The sequence below is a fragment of the Orcinus orca genome, chromosome 11 (genome assembly GCF_937001465.1).
Source record: "Orcinus orca chromosome 11, mOrcOrc1.1, whole genome shotgun sequence".
In the NCBI taxonomy this organism is placed as follows: Eukaryota; Metazoa; Chordata; class Mammalia; order Artiodactyla; family Delphinidae; genus Orcinus; species Orcinus orca.
In genome coordinates this window covers 63,241,688-63,263,334 of record NC_064569.1, presented here as the reverse complement: position 1 = coordinate 63,263,334, position 21,647 = coordinate 63,241,688, and positions in this window count along the sequence as shown.

The following is a 21,647-nucleotide window of genomic DNA, read 5'->3' as shown; positions in this document are numbered from 1 at the left end:
ATGCTGTCTACAAGAAACCCAGTTCAGACCCAGAGACACATACAGACTGAAAGTGAGGGGACGGAAAAAGATATTCCATGCAAATGGAAATCAAAAGAGAGCTGGAGTAGCAATACTCATATCAGAAAAAAAAGACTTTAAAATAAAGAATGTTACAAGAGACAAAGACACTACATAATGATCAAGGGATCAATCCAAGAAGAAGATATAACAATTATAAATATATATGTACCCAACATAGGAGGACCTCAATACATAAGGCAACTGCTAACAGTTATAAAGGAGGAAGTCAACAGTAACACAATAATAGTGGGGGACTTTAACTTACACCAATGGACAGATCATCCAAACAGAAAATTAATAAGGAAACACAAGCTTTAAATGACACTATATACCAGATAGGTTTAATTGATATTTATAGGACATTCCATCCTAAAACAGTAGATTACACTTTTTTCTCAAGTGCACATGGACCATCCTCCAAGATAGAGCACATCCTGGGTCACAAATCAAGTCTCAGTAAATTTCAGAAAACTGAAAAAATATCAAGCATCTTTTCTGACCACAATGCTATGAGATTAGAAATCAATTACAGGGAAAAAAACGTAACAAACACATGGAGGCTAAACAATACGTTACTAAATAACCAAGAGATCACTGAAGAAATCAAAGAGGAAATCAAAAAATACCTAGAAACAAATGACAATGAAAACACGACAATGCAAAACCTATGGGATGCAGCAAAAGCAGTTCTATGAGGAAAGTTTATAGCGATACAAGCCTACCTCAAGAAACAAGAAAAATCTCAAATAAACAATCTAACTTTACACCTAAAGGAACTAGAGAAGGAAGAACAAACAAAACCCAAAGTTAGCAGAAGGGAAACAATCATAAAGATCAGAGCAGAAATAAATGAAATAGAAACAAAGAAAACAATAGCAAAGATCAATAAAACTAAAAGCTGGTTCTTTGAGAAGATAAACAAAATTGATAAACCAGTAGCCTGACTCATCAAGAAAAAGAGGGAGAGGACTCAAATCAATAAAATTAGAAATGAAAACGGAGAAGTTACAACAGACACAGCAGATACACAAAGCATTCTAAGAGACTACTACAAGCAACTCTATACCAATAAAATAGACAACCTGGAAGCAATGGACAAATTCTTAGGAAGGTATAACCTTCCAAGACTGAACCAGGAAGAAACAGAAAATATGAACAGACCAATCACAAGTAATGAAATTGAAATTCTGATTAAAAATCTTCCAACAGGGCTTCCCTGGTGGCGCAGTGGTTGAGAGTCTGCCTGCTGATGCAGGGGACACGGGTTCGTGCCCCGGTCCGGGAAGATCCCACATCCCATGGAGCAGCAAGGCCCGTAAGTCATGGCCACTGAGCCTGCACGTTCGGAGGCTGTGCTCCACAATGGGAGAGGCCACAACAGTGAGAGGCCCGCGTACCACAAAAACAAACAAACAAACAAAAATCTTCCAACAAACAGAAGTCCAGGACCAGACAGCTTCACAGGTGAAATCTATCAAACAGTTAGAGAAGAGCTAACACCCATCCTTCTCAAACGCTTCCAAAAAACTGCAGAGGAAGGAATACTCCCAAACTCATTCTATGAGGCCACCATCACCCTGATACCAAAACCAGACAAAAATACTACAAAAGAAGAAAATTACAGACCAATATCACTGATGAATAGAGATGCAAAAATCCTCAAAAAAGTACTAGCAAACAGAATCCAACAACACATTAAAAGGATCATACACCATGATCACATGGGATTTATCACAGGAATATAAGGATTCTTCAATATACACAAATCAATCAATGTGATACATTATATTAATAAATTAAAGAAGAAAAACCATATGATCATCTCAATAGATGCAGAAAAAGCTTTTGACAAAATTCAACACTCATTTACGATAAAAATTCTCCAGAAAGTGGGCATACAGGGAAACTATCTCAACATTATAAAGGCCATATACAACAAAACCACAGCAAACATCATTCTCTATGGTGAAAAACTGAAAGCATTTCCTCTAAGATCAGGAACAACACAAGGATGTCCACTCTCACCACTATTATTCAACATAGTTTTGGAAGTCCTAGCCATGGCAATCAGAGAAGAAAAAGAAATAAAAGGAATACAAATTGGAAAAGAAGAAGTAAAACTGTCTCTGTTTGCAAGTGACATGATACTATACATAAAGAATCCTAAAGATGCCACCAGAAAACTACTAGAGCTAATCAATGAATTTGGTAAAGTAGCAGGATACAAAATTAATGCACAGAAATCTCTTGCATTCCTATACACTAATGATGAAAAATCTGAAAGAGAAATTAAGGAAACAATCCCATTTACCACTGCAACAAAAAGAATAAAATACCTAGGAATAAACCTACCTAGGGAGACAAAAGACCTGTATGCAGAAAACTATAAGACACTGATGAAAGAAATGAAAGATGATACAAACTGATGGAGAGATATACCATGCTCTTGGATTGGAAGAATCAATATTGTGAAAATGAGTATACTACCCAAAGCAATCTACAGATTCAATGCAATCCCTATCAAATTACCAATGGCATTTTTTATGGAACTAGAACAAAAAATCTTAAAATTTGTATGGTGACACAAAAGACCTCAAATAGCCAAAGCAGTCTTGAGGGACAAAAACAGAGCTGGAGGAATCAGACTCCCTGACTTCAGACTATACTACAAAGCTACAGTAATCAAGACAATATGGTACTGGCACAAAAACAGAAATATAGATCAACAGAACAGGATAGAAAGCCCAGAGATAAACCCACGCACCTATGGTCAACTAATCTATGACAAAGGAGGCAAGGGTATACAATGGAGAAAAGACAGTGTCTTCAGTAAGTGGTGCTGGTAAAACTGGACAGCTGTATGTAAAAGAATGAAATTAGAACACTCCCTAACACCCTACACAAAAATAAATTCAAAATGGATTAGAGACCTAAATATAAGACCGGACACTATAAAGCTCTTAGAGGAAAACATAGGAAGAACACTCTTTGACATAAATCACAGCAAGATCTTTTTTGATCCACCTTCTAGAGTAATGGAAATAAAAACAAAAATAAACACATGGGACCTAATGAAACTTAAAAGCTTTTGCAAAGCAAGGGAAACTACAAACAAGCTGAAACATTAACCCTCAGAATGGGAGAAAATATTTGCAAACGAATCAACGAACAGAGGATTAATCTCCAAGATACATAAACAGCTGATGCAGCTTAATGCTAAAAAAAATAAACAACCCAATCCAAAAATGGGCTTAAGATCTAAATAGACATTTCTTCAAAGAAGACATACAGATGGCCAAGAAACACATGAAAAACTGCTCGACATCACTAATTATTAGAGAAATGCAAATCAAAACTACAATGAGATATCACCTCATACCAGTTAGAATGGGCATCAACAGAAAATCTACAAACAACAAATGTTGGAGAGGGTGTGGAGAAAAGGGAACCGTCTTGCACTGCTGGTGGGAATGTAAAGTGATACAGCCACTATGGAGAACAGTATGGAGGTTCCTTAAAAAACTAAAAATACAATTACCATATGACCCAGCAATCCCACTACTGGGCATATACCCAGAGTAAACCATAATTCAAAAAGGCACATGCACCCTAATGTTCATTGGAGCACTATTTACAATAGCCAGGTCATGGAAGCAACCTAAATGCCCATCGACAGACGAATGGATAAAGAAGATGTGGTACACATATACAATGGAATATTACTCAGCCATATAAAGGAACTAAACTGGGTCATTTGTAGAGATGTGGATGAATCTAGAGACTGTCATACAGAGTGAAGTAAGTCAGAAAAAGAAAAACAAATATCGTATATTGACTCATACATGTGGAACCTAGAAAAATGGTACAGATGAACCAGTTTGCAGGGCAGAATTTGAGACACAGATGTAGAGAACAAACGTATGGACACCAAGGGGGGAATGTGGTGGTGGGTGGTGGTGGTGGGATATATTGGGAGATTGGGATTGACATATATACAATAATATGTATAAAATGGATAACTCATAAGAATGTGCTGTATAAAAAAATGTTTTTAATTCCTTCATCTCTCTATTAAAGAAGTTATTTCCCTTAAAAAATTATTGGTAGTATATTCATACCTGAGAGAAAGAAAAGAATTCAGTTGTCAAGAAAAAAAAAGCAATGAAAAAGGGCACTAATTTGCATATATCTTCCTGACAGATTTTTAGTAGAATACTTTTAATTATAACTGAACTATTCACAGATGACTAGCATTCTTTATACGTGACAAGCAATGGTATTATTACAAAATTAGTTTAAGCAATTCATAATTGGGTTATCTAAAGAGATTCATTTCTGTACATCCACATTTTTTAATTCCAGAAGGGCTTCTCATTTTAATAAAATATGGAATAAATTTATTTGATTGTATACATACATCCATGTATATGTTAACTGGATTTATGCCTCAGGGTTCTCATCAAAGATCAATTAAAAACATTAACCACCTGATCTAAGCTGTCATCTAAGGAACATGAAATTAGCCTTTTCTCAAGTTCTTCATTTAATATTTTTTACAACTACCTTTATTTCTATGGATTTATTTATTTAGCATTCGTGTTTTCTGCTCCTTTGCTTCAGTGGAAAGATGATTTCTTTTAAGAATATCAGTGATTTCTCTAATCCCAGGCTATTCTCTAGGACTTGAGGGTGTTCATTCCAGAAATAAACAGTATTTGTTACAGTTCATTTCCCTGTTGCTTCTTTGGGGAAATGAATCGAACACTTCAATGCCAGAAAAGAAAAAGCTGTATGGGGAAAGAAAAAGAAAAAAAAAAATACATTTTCAAATGTCAGAGGCCTATATGGCATCTGACCTAGGAAGAAGCTCTAAAGGGAATAAATCTCGCTGCCCGCCTCCATCACTGAGCACTGACCTCCTGCGGCCCTGGCTGCTGTGTAGGTAAGGAGTGCTTTTGTGCACCCTGAGTGGAATATTTTGCACTGAAAACACACTGAATTTAACTCAACCTTAATCATCTAGAGCTACCAAGAGAATACTTTTAGAGTCAGACTGAGGAGAACAGACAGCTCCCAGATAAGAGTGATATTTGAGGCAATTATTTGTTAACTACTCTGACCAACTCTTCTGCTGTCATATGAAATCTTTGATATATGCAAAACAAATTTCCTGATGTTTGATAACCAAGATTTATGGCTCTGTATTATTAATCAAAAGATAATGTGACTACTTTATATTTGTATATTGTTCATCAATACATTATCTTGACTTTACATACATTATCTTGATTTGTGCCTGTTGAAATGTTTTTAGTTACACAATAGGGTCTCAATAGCCTAATTTTTTTTGAGATCAAGAAACTGAGCCACATAGTTATTAAGTAAATTAGTGAAAGTCAAGCATTTTACTCAATGGCCAAACACGGGCAGTAACAGTAATATTAATAGCAACCAATATATACTTTTTATTTACCATACTTGAAGCACTGGCTGTAAATCCTCATTCCCAGTCTTGATCAAGAATGTGGCAATGAGATTTTGGAAAGTAACACCTTTTTTACAGTGTTATTTTAATAATGAAATTAAAAGACACAATATCTATCTATCAAGCTATCTCTCTATCCGTCCATCCATCTATCTATCTATCCATTCATCCACGCCATATACTGGAAAATAAATGGGTCAGTCTTCCTTTCTAAACATAATTTTAATTCTTAGATTTAAATTCTTTAATTTTAAATATCAACCAGATATTTTAGTCACTAAAAGAACAAAGGCACCACATTTTAAAAAATGTGATTATTTCAAAGAAGTGTCAAAATTCTTTCTTGTGCATGGAGATGAAAAAGACCTTAGCTGGATTTCCTTACACATATTTTCATGATTTGGTATTGCTGGGCACTGTAATGTTTTCAGTTTAGGTCGTCTAAGTGACTTAATCTGGTCCTAGGCAAAGACTTTTATTTTATGTTATAGAAGAAAACTACATTTTATTCTAATTCTCAAATGCTAGGTAGATATATTAATGGAAATATTCTACTGGCTTGAATTTTGTTGAAAGTATTGGTTTCAATGTTGACCCACTGGCCCTCTGATCAGAGAGAACGGCCTGATTGGAAAGTATTTGCTGATTTTTACATCTGCTGTGGCTGATTTCAAGATGTCAGGATGATGCCACTGAACATAAAGCTGGTCAGAAATAGATACAAACAGTCACCGACATGAACTCCTGCACTCCAGTGGTCAGAATACATTACTTATGAAGTTTTGCACTTCAAATATCTGGCAAGGTTATCAAAGTTATCTGCTTTACTTTCTCAATCGAAGCTAAATCCCTTCTACAGCATTTCCATCCACTGACATCAAATTTAAAGACTTCCAGGCACTGAGAGCACTGACTGCCCAAGGCAGCCAACTACTCAATTTTGGACATCATTTACTGACAAAAATTTCTTTCTTATAAAGAGCCAAATGCTGTTTGATAAGGCCTAATACCAATAAGTCCTAATTTTGGAATATTAATTCATGATTTTCAAAGAGATTTAACATACATCATTTGTTCCTCAAGAACTTCCGATTATAAAAAAGACACTGAAAGTTCTTCCATAAGTGGTGGTATGTTCCCAGTCTTAAGTGTTCTCCACCCTCAGGCAAGCGGACAAAACCAAACCAGACTTTTGATCTGAAGCATGAAAGCGGTGTTGAGACAGGCAGCGAGGCCGAGCTGGGCTCAGCTGAGATGAGACTGGGACCCAGTTGCTTCTGGTCAGGGGAGGTGGAAGGGAGAGAGTTTTGTGGGAGGGGTAAGGAGATCTGGCCATGGTGTCTCTGGAAGCCTGTTTATTTTTCTTGTAGCAGATTCAATTTGCTCTATGTACCTAGTACTTTCGAATATCAGATTTGAAAATAAAGATACTTTGAGGGGAAAAAAAAAGGGGCTCCACAGCTGCATGAAGGGGCCTTTCATATTGTAAGAAAGAATTGGAACCACTTAGGGAAAAATCAATGTCTTTAATATTTGGGGGAAAGGGAATGAACATGATCAGATTTCTTAAAAGTTAGGGTTTTTGATTCATTTGCCGTTAATCTAAGTATAGCCCTGCAAAAACCAGTTGCTTACTGTTTTCATTTTTAATTATTAGACATCTTATATCAATGGACAAGATGAAGTGAATGAGAAAAATGGGTGACTGGAAAAATGATTTAAAGGTGTTGTAAGAGACCAGTGGTGAACATAATTGGGCCTTGGCCAGGGTGGTGACATTGGCAATAGGGAGACACTATGACTAATAAATATTTCAAAGGTAGAACTGAGAGGATTTGAAAACTGATCAGCTATTAGAAAGAGTTAAGGAAGAGATCAAAGATGATTCCTAGTTTTGAACCTGGGCATCAAAAAATATTTTGGATTGAGTGACTTAGAACACAAATATCAAAATATATTTAATTCAGCTAAGATAGCACCTAGAAAAAAAACTTATACCATAAGCGCTTGTATCAGAAAATATGAAAGGTCTAAGATTCATAATCTAACTTCCCATATTTACAATCTAGAAAAAGAAAAGCAAATTAAACTTAAAGCAAGAAGAAGCACTAAAACAGAAAACAAAACAAAAAAAATCCAAAAGTTGTTTCTTTGAAAGAGCAATAAAATTCACATACCTCTAGCCACACTTATTTTTAAAAAGGAGAAAAGATACAAATTACAATACTAGAAGTAAAAGGGGGGATTATCCTTCCAAATATTACAGACATTATAAAATTATAATAGCAAAATATTTTCATCAACTCTATGCCAATAATTTTGACAATTTAAGTGAAAAGGACAAAATCTTTGAAAGATACAAACCACCAATGTCCATCCAAGAAGAAACAGATAACCTATATGACCCTGTATCTCTTAAATAAATTAGATTCATAGTTAAAAGCCTTCCCACATTGAAAAAACCCCAGGACTAGATGCCTTCAGTGGCATCTACCAAACACCTAAGGAAGAGATGATGCCAAATCTATGCAAACTTCCAGAAAACAGAAGAGGAGGAGATATCTTTCAACTTATTGTATGAGGTCAGCATTATCCTGATGCCAAAGACATTACAAGCAAAGAAAGCAAGAGAACGATACATGCCTCCTAAACATAGGTGCAAAACCCTTAACAAATTACTAGCAAATTGAATTCAGCAAAATATTAAAAGGGTAATACATTATGTCCAAATAAGTTTATTAAATGAATATAAGGTTGTTTAACATTCAAAAACCAATCAAAATAATTTATCACATAAACATTCTAAAAAAATAAAAGCCTTATGCCTTTCCAAATAGGATCATATACTAAAAAATCATTTGATAAAGTTCAATACCCACTTATGATAAACTTCTCAGTAAATCAGGAATATAAGAAACTTCTTCAACCTAAGAAAGGATATGTATGAAAACCTAGAGCTAACATCATCTTTAAATGTGAACTACAGAATGCTTTTCCCCTAAAATCAAGAATAATCAAGGAAAGGAGTTTTATTCTCACCATTTCTATTCAACATTGTTCTGTGGGTCCTATCTAGTGCAATAAAGCAGGAGAAAGAAATGAAAGGCATATAAATTTGTATGGAAGAAATGAAATTTTCTTAATTTGCAAATAATATCAGATTTGAAGACGCTCCTAGGACATCCATAAAAAATTGCTAGAAACCATAAGTAAATTAGAAAGAACACAGGATACACAGTTGATATACAAAAAACAACTGTAGTTTCATTTGCTAGCAAAAAATTATAAAACATGCCAGTTACCTTTTTTTTTTTTTTGCGGTACGCGGGCCTCTCACTGTTGTGGTCTCTCCCGTCGTGGAGCACAGGCTCCAGATGCACAGGCTCAGCGGCCATGGCTTACGGGCCCCCAGCCGCTCCGTGGCATGTGGGATCCTCCCGGACCGGGTCACGAACTCGTATCCCCTGCATCAGCAGGCGGAGTCTCAACCACTGCGCCACCAGGGAAGCCCTGCCATTTTTAACAAACAATAAGCAAAAATTCCAACAAACATCAAATACTGAGCATGAATTAACAAAATATGTACGACAGTTATATTTTGAAATCTACAAAAGATTGGTCAGAGAAATTAAATAAATGGAAGTGTATATCATGGTTATAGATTGAAAGGCGCATTGTTAAGATATCATTTCTCCTCAAATTTATGTTTATATATATAAATAATACAACCCCAATAATAATTCAATTATTTTTGTAGAAATTGAGAAGATGATTCTAAATTTTATCTGGAAGTGTAAAGGACCTAGAAGTCTCAAAACAATTTTAAAATGCAGAACACAACTGGAGGACTTATACTAAATTATTTAAGACAATAAAAGACACAAGGATCAAGACCATGTCTTACTGAGCAACACAAGTCAGTTCAGAAACTGACTACACATATATTGCTTTATTTTACCTCTAGCTCAAAAAATATTTTATGTTTCTTTTAGCTTTCCTGTTCTGTGTTTGTGTGTGGGTAGGAGCTAGAGAGAATGAGTGTTGAAGTTGGCTGATCTTTTTAGGGGGGCATCATTTATCTAGATGACTATATGGTCTTCGTTTACCATTAACTTTATACATAAATACATATGACTGAGGAGAATTCTGATCTTATTCCATTCTTAACAAGTGTCATCTCTCAAGCAGACATCCACGGATACACTGTTTCTGGGACTATGATGTTCTCACAGCGCTTTAGTCACTGGCACTTTTGAAGGGCGAGTTCTTAGAAGTTTGGTTTTGTATCACTTGGAAGCATCAGGAAAGCAAAGCGTTAAGAGTCCTGCTGTTGGCCTCAGTCAGCCCTCAGAGGAAATCCTGTTTCTTCCGCTTACTAGAAGTTTGTCCTTGGATGAGGTACTTAATTTTCCTAAGCCTTATTTGAAACTTGAGGAGTCAAACCACATCTCACAAGTTTATTTTAAGAATTAAATGAGATCTTGAGATCATTCAGATAAAGCACAGAGGAAGGTATATAGCAAGTGCTGAATGAATGATATTTATTTATTGTTATCTTTTTTTTTTTTTTTTTTGCGGTACGCAGGCCTCTCACTGTTGTGGCCTCTCCCGTTGCGGAGCACAGGTTCCGGACGCGCAGGCTCAGCGGCCATGGCTCACGGGCCCAGCCACTCCGCGGCATGTGGGATCTTCCCGGACCGGGGCACGAACCTGTGTCCCCTGCATCGGCAGGCGGACTCTCAACCACCGCGCCACCAGGGAAGCCCTATTGTTATCATTTTATGGCTTCTACTGCTGCTGAAGAAAAATGCCCAGATTCCTGTAGGATTTCTAGATACAATAACATCCATACCTAGGTCTGTCTATCCTTGCTTCAAACTGTATCTGGGGAGAAGTACCCCACTTGCGACCAGCAGCTCACTGAGTCACTGCTAACAAGCCTAGGTGGTACTTTTGCAAAAATTTCAAAAAGGGACTGCCTCTTGGAAGACAAACCCCTAAGAGAGTGCTCATGCTTTATTTAGCAAGGAAACTGCACACCGGAATTGATTGTGTATATGCTTGCCTATATGACCAAGTGTCTTTGAACAAGGCAAGAATCTCAGAAACAGACAGATGGTTAGGAGGTGTCCCTCGTGGCACAGTGAGACAAAATGGGCCAAAGCAAAACCCTTGCATTAGTCACTGCCTCTCTGGTTATATGCACATGTTAACACCAAAAGGATCGCTCTTCTTTTCCATTTGAGCACAGGGCTTTTGGCCAAAGGAGGACAAAGTTTCTCATGGGGAAAGGTGTTTTGGAAAGTGCAAACTTTCAGAAAGAGCTGCTTCCAGAAACTTCCAGAAAGAGCTACATTCTCTAACTTCAGAAGGTGGGAGGAGGCCAGTGATTCTTGAAGAAGCACTAGGCCCTCACGCTCGTTCCTTGTACCGAGGAGCAGGGCTGGGTGAGGGACATGAGGGAGGAGTAGAGAGGGAAGGATTCTGAGAGAGAGCAGAGTGGTAAGATTCCCATTTGGATGACAGTTCAGGAAATCTGAAGGAATCTGAAGAGCAAATAAAAAACACAGTATGTGAAATTTCTTGATGCTAATCTAGATTACAATTTATATTTTGCATTAGACGGTGTTATGTGTATGTACAGAACTTCTGTCATAACAAAATAAATCCTAGCTTTTCACATTTTATTTTTTCTTAAACAACTTGTATGCATAATATATTAAAAGTAAAATTTACATTTTTTCTCAGAAAAAGTTATTACTGATGCATCATTCATCCACTCATGCCTAAAATTTAAAAGTATAACTACTTCTGAAAAAAATAAAGACACAAATATATGTGTACAAAACTCATATATGAGACCATCTGTATTAAATCCAGAGGCATAGCAAATCCAGGATCCAACTGTTCAGCCCTTGTCTTTCTCCCCCATCTAGAGGATGGTTATGAGGTAGCCCATCACTAGTAGCTTGGAGTAGGAGTCTCTCACTGGACCTGGCTCTCCCCATAAGCCTGCAGTAATACACTGATTACTTTGGATTTGTTTCAGTTGCATTAGAATCTGCCCCCAGCCAACCTCACTCTTCACTTTTTTTTTCTTTCCTAATCAGAAGGAAAACAAAACTCTCTCCTGCCACTCTGATCCTGTCTGATACCACTACATGGTATTTTGCTCCCCATTAGTATCTACATTTACTTCTTGCTACCATGGCAACCAGCCACTTATAGCAAAATCCTTGATACCAGGTTTCTCATTTTCCATAGATAATCTGCACTGTGTACTTTTTCCCCTTCCCATTTCAGGCCTGAAAATCTCAGTATAATCCAACTCATGCTTCTCTAACAGCATCTATTTCTTTTTTTATTTTTTCAACCTCTTTTGAACGACTGTAAACTTCTTTATAAAATAGCATCAAGTTTTTAAACAAATATAAGAGATTCCTAAACACTTCCACATTTTGCTTCCACGAAAGCCAGTTCAGTAGCCAAGGGGTCCCTTGATTTCTAGAAACAAATACTTGGTAGCTTTTGGAAATTATACAGCCGTCTTTATATTTCAATAACATGTGGGCTTTTAAAACTAGCACTGTGACTCATTTTTGGTTTTTAGTTCACTAAATAACCCTATTCTGCTCTGTTGATATAAAAACAGGCCACTTAAAGATGGCATTTAATGTGTTCCATATAGGACAACTTACACAATTTTCTCCAAAATTTTACTGAAATTCAACTGGTTTGTTATTTAGGTTTTACTTCAATTATCCAGATGTTACATATCTCATCTAATCAGGTATGATGAAATGACCTTTCACATTGAAGAGTCACTGTGTCCTACTATTTGACTTACAAGCTAGGATTTCAGTAGTTTTGTTTTCCAAGAAATACAACAGTTTACCTTTAACTACAAGGGAGAGACAAGCAGAATTTTTCAAGAATGATGTGAGCTTTCAAAGCAAACTTCTTCTGAGAAAATGGTTTATATGGACAAGAGAGATGATTGGATTTTTACAAAGAACTATGAAGCCATTTACTATAAAAGAGAAAAAAAGCAGGAGCACAAGGAAATTGTAATTTAGGTTTATATATTAAAATATAAAGGACAGTGAAGTAACAGACTAAACTTACACAAAACAATGCCAAGAGCATACCCTATATAACTAGAATATGCTAACTTCACAATTTTTAATGTTTTCTAAAATTTCAGACAACTTTTAAAAGGGAGAAAGGTACTGTGAATTTATAAATATCTATTTCATCAGAAAAACACAATTTCTGACAACTTTAAGTAGAGATTTAGACTACATAATCCCTAAATATCTAGATTCTTTTACAAATCAATGTTCTAGATATTTTGCTTTGCTAGATGCCAAGCAACCTGAAGTTTCTAACTACCTTCAAGTATGGAGTATCTGTTTGCGGAAATTTCTTGCCCTATGAGGTCAGGGGTCCACAACAGAAATCAGTGTGATTTGGCACACTTAGACTAAGAAATGACCTTCCTTACCTGTCAAATCCTCAAACATTAATTACCAAGGACTCAGGAGTAATAAATGCATTTTTGTACCTTCTTTTATTCTAATGTATAATGAAAAATCCTTGCAATAACTACCTTATCTTCTTCCTAATAAAAATTTCACTTCAATTATTTTAAGTTATTTTTATGCTGGAAATTTTTTTTTTAATGTTGGAAATTTTTGTGTATATTTATGTCAAACCCAGATTTTCTACAGCAATACCAGACATGGTTGTGTTGGTGGAAGGAGAAGTGGATTTGAAGATAGAATGCACAAACAGATACATGATTTAGCACAACTCGCTTTCCATTTCCATTTCTTCAAGTGCAAAAGGGTTGCTAGACATACTCTAGAAAGAGTATGGTTTCTCACCACTTCTTCCTTCCCTTATTTCACTCTAAAAGAGAGAAATAAGAATTTGGTGGATCACATTTCCTACACTGGGATGGATTAAAGTTGTTATGGGTGGAATTTTCAAAAAGTAAAGGATTACAAGGTAAATAACGATCAGGTAGAAGTGGTCTCTTCTTCTTTTCACTTATTTCAAAGTGACTGAAGTGATAAACCTTAACCATCTTTCTTTCTCTCCTTTTAGGGTCCTTTCTCTCCTGCCTTGTGGCAGGGAATCGTTTCACAAACATTTGTTGTTCCACAATGATTAGAAAGAGATGATTATAGTTCAATATCCTTACAAGTGTTCCCCAAATGGAGATAAAGAGAGGGAGGGAGGTAGATAGATAGACAGTAAAATAGATCGGTCTAATCTTTCTGAGAGAGCTTTTTTAGTGTTTTAGTGCTAGCCTGGATATTAGTTCCTTTCCCTTTGTTTGGAAGAATTTTCTTCACAGAGGAAAAAAAAACAGTTATCAGAAATCATGGGATTGATACTGATAAATAAGAAAAATGTTACCATATCTGCGAAATTTTTTGTGACCACTTCCTTTCCTTTTTTCTTCCAGTTTTATTGAGATATAATTGACATACAGCACTGTACAAGTTTAAGATGTACAGCATAATGATTTGACTTACATACACCATGAAATGATTAACACAATAAGTTTAGTAAACATTTATCATCTCATATTGATAAAAATTTAAAGAAACAGGAAAAATATATTTTCCCTTGCGATGAGAACTCTTAGAATTTACTGTATTGACTTTCATATATAACATACAGCAGTGTAAATTATATTTATCATGTTGTACATCACATCCTTAGTATTTATTCACCTTATAGCTGGAAGTTTGTACCTTTCAACTGCCTTTGTCCAACGCCCCCTCTCCCTACTCTCCACCTCTGGTCACCACAGATCTGATGTTTTTCTATGAGTTTGTTTGTTCATTTGTTTGTTTTTGAAGTATAATTGACCTACAACACTATGTGATTTGATATTTCTATACATTTCAAAATGATCACCATAATTAAGTCCTGGTACAATCTGTCACCATACTAAGATGTGATATACTTAGGGACTATATTCCCCACACTGTACATTTCATAACTATGACTCATTTATTTTGCAACTGGAACTTTTTACCTCTTATCATCCTTACCTACTCTTTCCTCCCCCCACACCCCTCTCCTATGGTAATCACCTGTTCTCTGTATCTACAACTATGTTTCTGGTTTGTTATACTTGTTCATTTGTTGTGTTTTTCAGATTCCACATATAAGTAAAATCATACAGTGTTTGTCTTTCTCTAACTTGTTTCACTTAGCATGATACCCTCTGGTTTCATCCATGTAACAAATGGCAAAATTTCATTCTCTTTTTATGGCTGAACAATATTGCACTACATATATATATATATATATATACACACACACACACAAATGTATATATATACACATATATACATATATATATACACACACACATATATATACACATATATATATACCATCTCTTCTTTTTCCCTTTGTCTGTTGATGGGCACTTATGTTACTTCCATACCTTGGTTATTGTAAATAGTACTGCAATGAACACAGGGGTACATATATCTTCTCTAATTAGTGTTTTCGTTTTCTTCAGAAATATACACAGGAGTGGAATTGCTGGATTAAATGGTAGTTCTATTTTTAATTCTTTGAGGAATCTCCATACTGTTTTCCGTAGTGGCTGTACCAATTTACAACCCACCAATAGCGCCTAGGGTTTCCTTCTCTCCACATCCTCACCAACACTTGTTATTTGTTGTCTTTTGGATAACAGCCATTCTGATAGGTGTGAGGTGATATCTCACCATGGTTTTGATTTGCATTTCTCTGATGATTAGTGATGCTGAGCATCTTTTATGTGCCTGTTGTCCATCTGTATGTCTTCTTTGGAAAAATGTCTATTCAGATCCTCTGCCCATTTTTAAATTGAGTTGTTTTTTTGATGTTGAGTAGCATGAGTTCTTTGTATATTTTGGATATTAACCCCTTATCAGATAATATCATTTGGAAATATCTTCTCCCATTCAGTAGGTGGCCTTTTTGTTTTGTTGATAGTTTCTTTCACTGTGTAGAAGCTTTTTAGTTTGATGTAGTGCCACTTGTTTATTTTTGCTTATGTTTCCCTTGCCTGAGAAGACATATCCAAAAAAATTATAACTAAGATTGATATCAAAGAGCATACTACCCAAGTTTTCTTCTAGAACTTTTTTTTTAAAACATCTTTATTGGAGTATAATTGCTTTAAAATGGTGTGTTAGTTTCTGCTTTATAACAAAGTGAATCTGTTATACATATACATATGTCCACATATTTCTTCCCTCTTGCGTCTCCCTCCCTCCCACCCTCCCTATCCCACCCCTCTAGATGGTCACAAAGCACCAAGCTGATCTCCCTGTGCTATGTGGCTGCTTCCCACTAGCTATCTATTTTACATTTGGTAGTGTATATACGTCCATGCCACTCTGTCACTTTGAACCAGCTTACCCTTCACCCTCCCCGTATCCTCAAGTCCATTCTCTAGTAGGTCTGTGTCTTCCTTTCCATCTTGCCCCTAAGTTCTTCATGACCATTTTTTTAAATGGCGTCAGATCTTACATATAAGTATTTAATCCATTTTGAATTTATTTTTGCTCATGATGTGAGAAAGTAGTTTATCTTGATTCTTTTTTTTTTTTCTCGTGGTACAGAGGCCTCTCACTGCTGTGGCCTCTCCCGTTGCAGAGCACAGGCTCTGGATATGCAGGCCCAGCAGCCATAGCTCATGGGCCCAGTTGCTCCGCAGCACATGGTATCTTCCTGGACCGGGACATGAACCTGTGTCCCCTGCATCGGCAGGTGGACTCTCAACCACTGCGCCACCAGAGAAGCCCTATCTTGATTCTTTTGCATGGAGCTGTCCAGTTTTCCCAACACCATTTATTGAAGAGGCTGCTTTTTCTCTGTTGTATACTATTGCCTCCTTTGTCATAGATTAACTGCCCATATAAGTGTGGGTTCATTTCTGGTCTCTCTATTCTGTTCCATTGATCCATGTGTCTTTTTTTTGAGCCAGTACCATACTGTTTTGATTACTGTAGCTTTGTAGTATAGTTTGGAATCAGGGAGTGCTATACCTCCAGCTTTGCTCTTCTGTCTCAAGGTTGTTTTGGCTATTTTGGGAATTTTGTGTTTTCATACTAACTATAGAATTATTTGTTCTAGTTCTATGAAAAATTCCACTGATATTTTGATAGGGATTGCACTGAATCTGTAGATTTCCTTGGGTAGTACAGTCATTTTAACAATAGTAATTCTTCCAATCCATGATCATGATATATCTTTCCATCTGTTTGTGTCATTTTAAATTTCTTTCATCAGTGATTTATATAGTTTTCCAAGTTCAGGCCTTTTACCTTCTTAGTTAGATTTATTGCTAGTTTATTCTTTTTGAGGCAATTAAATGGGATTGTTTCCTTAATTTCTCTTTCTGATAGTTCATTATTAGTGTATAGAAATGCAACAGATTTGTGTATATTCATTTTGTATCCTGCAACTTTACCAAATTTCTTGATGAATGCTAGTAGCTTTGGGGTGGCATCTTTAGGATTTTCTAAATATAATATCATGTCATTGGCAAATAGTGATAGCTGTAATTCTTCATTACCATTTTGGATTCCTTTCATTTCATTTTCTTGTCTGATTGCTATGGCTAGGACTTCAAATACTATGTTGAATAAAAGTGGTGAGATTGGTTATCCTTGTCTTTTTCCTGGTCTTAGAGGATAGGATAGGATTTTCACCACTGAATACAATGTAAGCTATGGGCTTGCCATATATGGCCTTTATTAAGTTGAGGGATATTCCCTCTATACCCACTTTGTTGAGAGTTTTTATCATAGATGGATGTTGAATTTTGTCAAAAGCTTTTTCTGCATCTATTGAGATGATCGTTTGATTTTTATTCTTCAATTTGTCAATGTGGTGTATCACATTGTTTGATTTGTAGATAGTAAACCATGCTTGTGTCCCTCATATAAATCCCATTTGATCATGGCATATGATCCCTTTAATGTATTACTGAATTCAGTTTGCTAATATACTGTGAAGGATTTTTGCCTCTTTGTTCATCAGTGATATTGGTCTGCAACCCTCTTTTTTTGATCACTTCCTTTCTTTCACATTTATTCTTAAAATATTTATTGAGCCCCTACTACACACTAGAATTTTTAATATAGTGGTTCTCATCAAGATTATAATTTAGAATGGGAAAAGAAAGATATTTATATATAAATAAATAGGTAAGTATATGATTATGAATTGTGCTAATGAAGCTAATATGCAAAGAAAAAGAGTAGAAACTGACATAAAAAGCCTGCTTAGATAAGGGGTTAGGGAAAACCACAGTGTGGCTACAATACTTACACCAGGCCTGAAGGATGAGAGGAGACAGCCATGCAGAGAGCAGGGCAGGAGCAGCCCAGACAGAGAGAGGAGCCTAGACAGAAACCTGAAGAAAAGTCTTGAAATGACCAAGAACTTAAAAGACCCATGTAGTTGGAGCAAAGTGACCAAAAAGAAAAGCATAGGAAGTGATTTGGGAGATAAAGGCCATGTTAAGGAGTTCAACTATTCTAAAGCCCTTGAGCATTTTTGAGAGAGTTCTAATATCTCTGACTACACTGTTTACTTACTTTGGTATTAATAACATAGGTCTACAACTCCCAGAACATATCCATCACACTTTCCTTAGTAAGCCTGAGCTCCTTTAAGCTGTCTTAAATGACTAACAAAAACTGAATGAACCACCAGAAAAACACTAAGTGTTACCTCTATCATTCATTGGTCTATCGTCAAGAAAAACTTGACTTCAGTAGGGAATTTAGCAGACTTTTCATTTTCTGCACCAATATTGCACTCCTTCGTGTATAGAACAGAGACATCAATATATTTGTGTATGATGTGTGATATAGGAATTTAAATTATTGACCATATTTTTACTTCCCAGATATATGGTCCTAAGACTTTTCTGCATATCAGTCGCTATAGCCTCAACTCCTTGCTCAAGACTCAGTAATTTCCAGAATGCTAACCAGGACCACACATCATATTCTAAGCCTGATTACCATATTTTCCTTAATAGTACAAATTATAATAATACTTATTAAACAGCAGTTATCACAGTTCAATTAAATTCCTCCTAACGGTAATTGCAATGAATAAGATATTTTAAACTTTTAAGCAAGCCATATTTTCTGGGAGATTTTACAGTTATCCAAATCTTGAATCAGACTACAAGTTTCCCATAATTTTTCCCCAGATTGAAAAGTGGAAAAGACATCTAAACAGTTTACTTGAAATGTCAGAACAAACTCTCCTAGGGAAGGACAGATGGAACATGTCTCAGCAGGTTATAGGCCCTACCTACTTGTGAATATGTAATAATAAGTGTTAAATATAATTAAAAGCTAAAGTAAGACAAGTAAGAAAAATAAGATCTTGGAGTGAGGATCAGGAAAATCCCAGATTTTATTGCTGCCATCTGATCACATTTCCCATAGATCATGAAAACATGAAATACTTAAGCATTTCACTGTAACGTTAATAAATGATGTTCCAAACCTTGTCTCCTGAGGGGTCATGCAATCTTTAACATTGAATAGTTCTGCTTTTGTCAAATGAAAGCAGATCATTAGATAATTAAATGCATGTGTGTGCATGCACCCAAGTGGGTGAGTTATATTTTGTTTCCAACCTTCCCTGAATCCTTTTACATAATAGGGGCAGAATAAAACACATTGTAGTCCCACTGGACCATCCATAACACTCAATATACTACACTTTTCTAAGCAACCAGGACACTGTGAGACAGATTTGAACTGCTGTATTTGACCCCTTTGCAGAACACATCCCCTCGGGCTTCTCTTCATGTAGTCTGTGCTGGGTTTGTATTTAGCATTTAGCTGGGGCAGGCCTAACTGGCTGAGAATTGGGTAGAGAGCATTGTTCTTTATAGCTCTATAGCTGAAGACTGCCTTAAGAATCTCAATTTGGCTTTGACATTCAGACCTTAGAAAAAGAAGTAAATTCCATATCTTTAGTCTTATCATGAATCATTCGATACTCATCCCTTTGGACCTGGTCCTTAAGAAGGCCTGAATGAGGGCTTCCCTGGTGGCGCAGGGGTTGGGAGTCCGCCTGCCGATGCAGGGGACGCGGGTTCGTGCCCCGGTCCGAGAGGATCCCACATGCCGCGGAGCGGCTGCGCCCGTGGGCCATGGCCGCTGAGCCTGCGCGTCCGGAGCCTGTTGCTCCGCAACGGGAGAGGCCACAGCAGTGAGAGGCCTGGGTACCGCAAAAAAAAAAAAAAAAAAAAAAAAAAAAGAAGCCCTGAATGAGAGGCAAAAACAGATGCTTGCCTCACATCTCACTTGACTGCTTAAAGAAAGAAATATTTCACACAAGAAGTTGTTCAACGGAAAGAGATCGATAAAATAGAAGCATAAAATCTATCTCCCTGTTCAACCAAACTGCTACAATAATTAGCATGGGGGATTTAAGAATCCTTTAGATACCTGCTGTTTTGCTTTGGAGGTCAAAACAGAAGTATATGAAAGACTTTCATATTCTGAGGGGGGGCAGTCCTGTTTTGTGGTGAACTGACACAGAGTTTATCAACTGGCAAAAGATTGCATATGAAGCTCTGCAGAACAACTTTCTGCCTCCTAGATTGAAAATACATACGAAAAGGCAACAAGATCTGCTGCCATATGAGGACAATGGTAACTTCAATGAAATTTCAATAAGACTGTTTAACGAGCTGAATGTGTTTGGTTGGAAGATTGGAAAAAGAATTTTCCAGAATTGGAAAAAGCCATAGGGTAAAGGGGTCATTCAAACAAAGGGAAAATGCATCTCTATACTACATATTTATTGGCTGTTTCCTCTAAGAGCTTTGATTGGATTTTCCAGCAAAACCATGCATGCTATGTTGGCAAAATGTAAAGAAGTAATAATGAAATTGAAACTTGAAATCTAAATATATTTTTCTTTCATTAGTAGGTCTAGAGGTTTACTAAGTTGCCTCAAGTCTGACTTCTAACAACCAGAAATTGGTGGAGGCCTCAGTTAACAACGGCCAACTCCAAGAGAACTTGATTTGTTTCTGCTGGTATTTGAAGTTAATATTTCTATCGCAAGGTAAGACAATTAAATAACTCTCTTTTCAATCTTAACCACAGAGGATATATTTTGTCCATAATCTCCTCATAAACAGAAGACTTACTTATGAGGGTAGTAGAAAAGTAAGACTTGATATATTTATATTTTAATTTAAAAGTTGGCCAGTGAATGCTTGATATGCAGTAGGTACAATGCCAGGCACTCCAGATTCAAAGATGGGTTCTTGTATAAGAGATCACAGGAATGGAGAATTCTAATTGGTCTCATCTAGTAGCTAGGATCAGTGATTTAGAAAATTCACTCAACTAAATTTAAGAAGAAGCAGGTGTACTGTAAGGATATATTTACTGTTATATGCTAATTATATATAATATATATCCTTATTATACATTCCATATATACACTATACATATACACTCTGATACTATTTCTTTTTTTTTAAGAAGATGTTGGGGGTAGGAGTTTATTAATTAATTTATTTATTTTTGCTGTGTTGGGTTTTCGTTTCTGTGCAAGGGCTTTCTCTAGTTGTGGCAAGCGGGGGCCACTCTTCATTGCGGTGCACAGGCCTCTCACTATCGCGGCCTCTCTTGTTGCGGAGCACAGGCTCCAGACGCGCAGGCTCAGTAGTTGTGTCTCACGGGCCTAGTTGCTCCGTGGCATGTGGGATCCTCCCAGACCAGGGCTCGAACCCGTGTTCCCTGCATTAGCAGGCAGATTCTCAACCACTGCGCCACCAGGGAAGCCCCACTCTGATACTTTCTAATAGTGTATATGTGTGTGTATATATATACATATACATAAAATATATATATGTGAACCAGGAACTGACAGAGGCAGCCCACAGGTCATCTCTGCTTTGCTCTCTCACTCTCCCCTTCCTTCCCTCTGCCTACTCTCTAAGCATATACTCTTTCATTCTCCCTCTGTCTACTGAAGTCTTTATCTTCTATTCCTCTTTCCTACCCTCTCAAATTTTTAGCTTTTA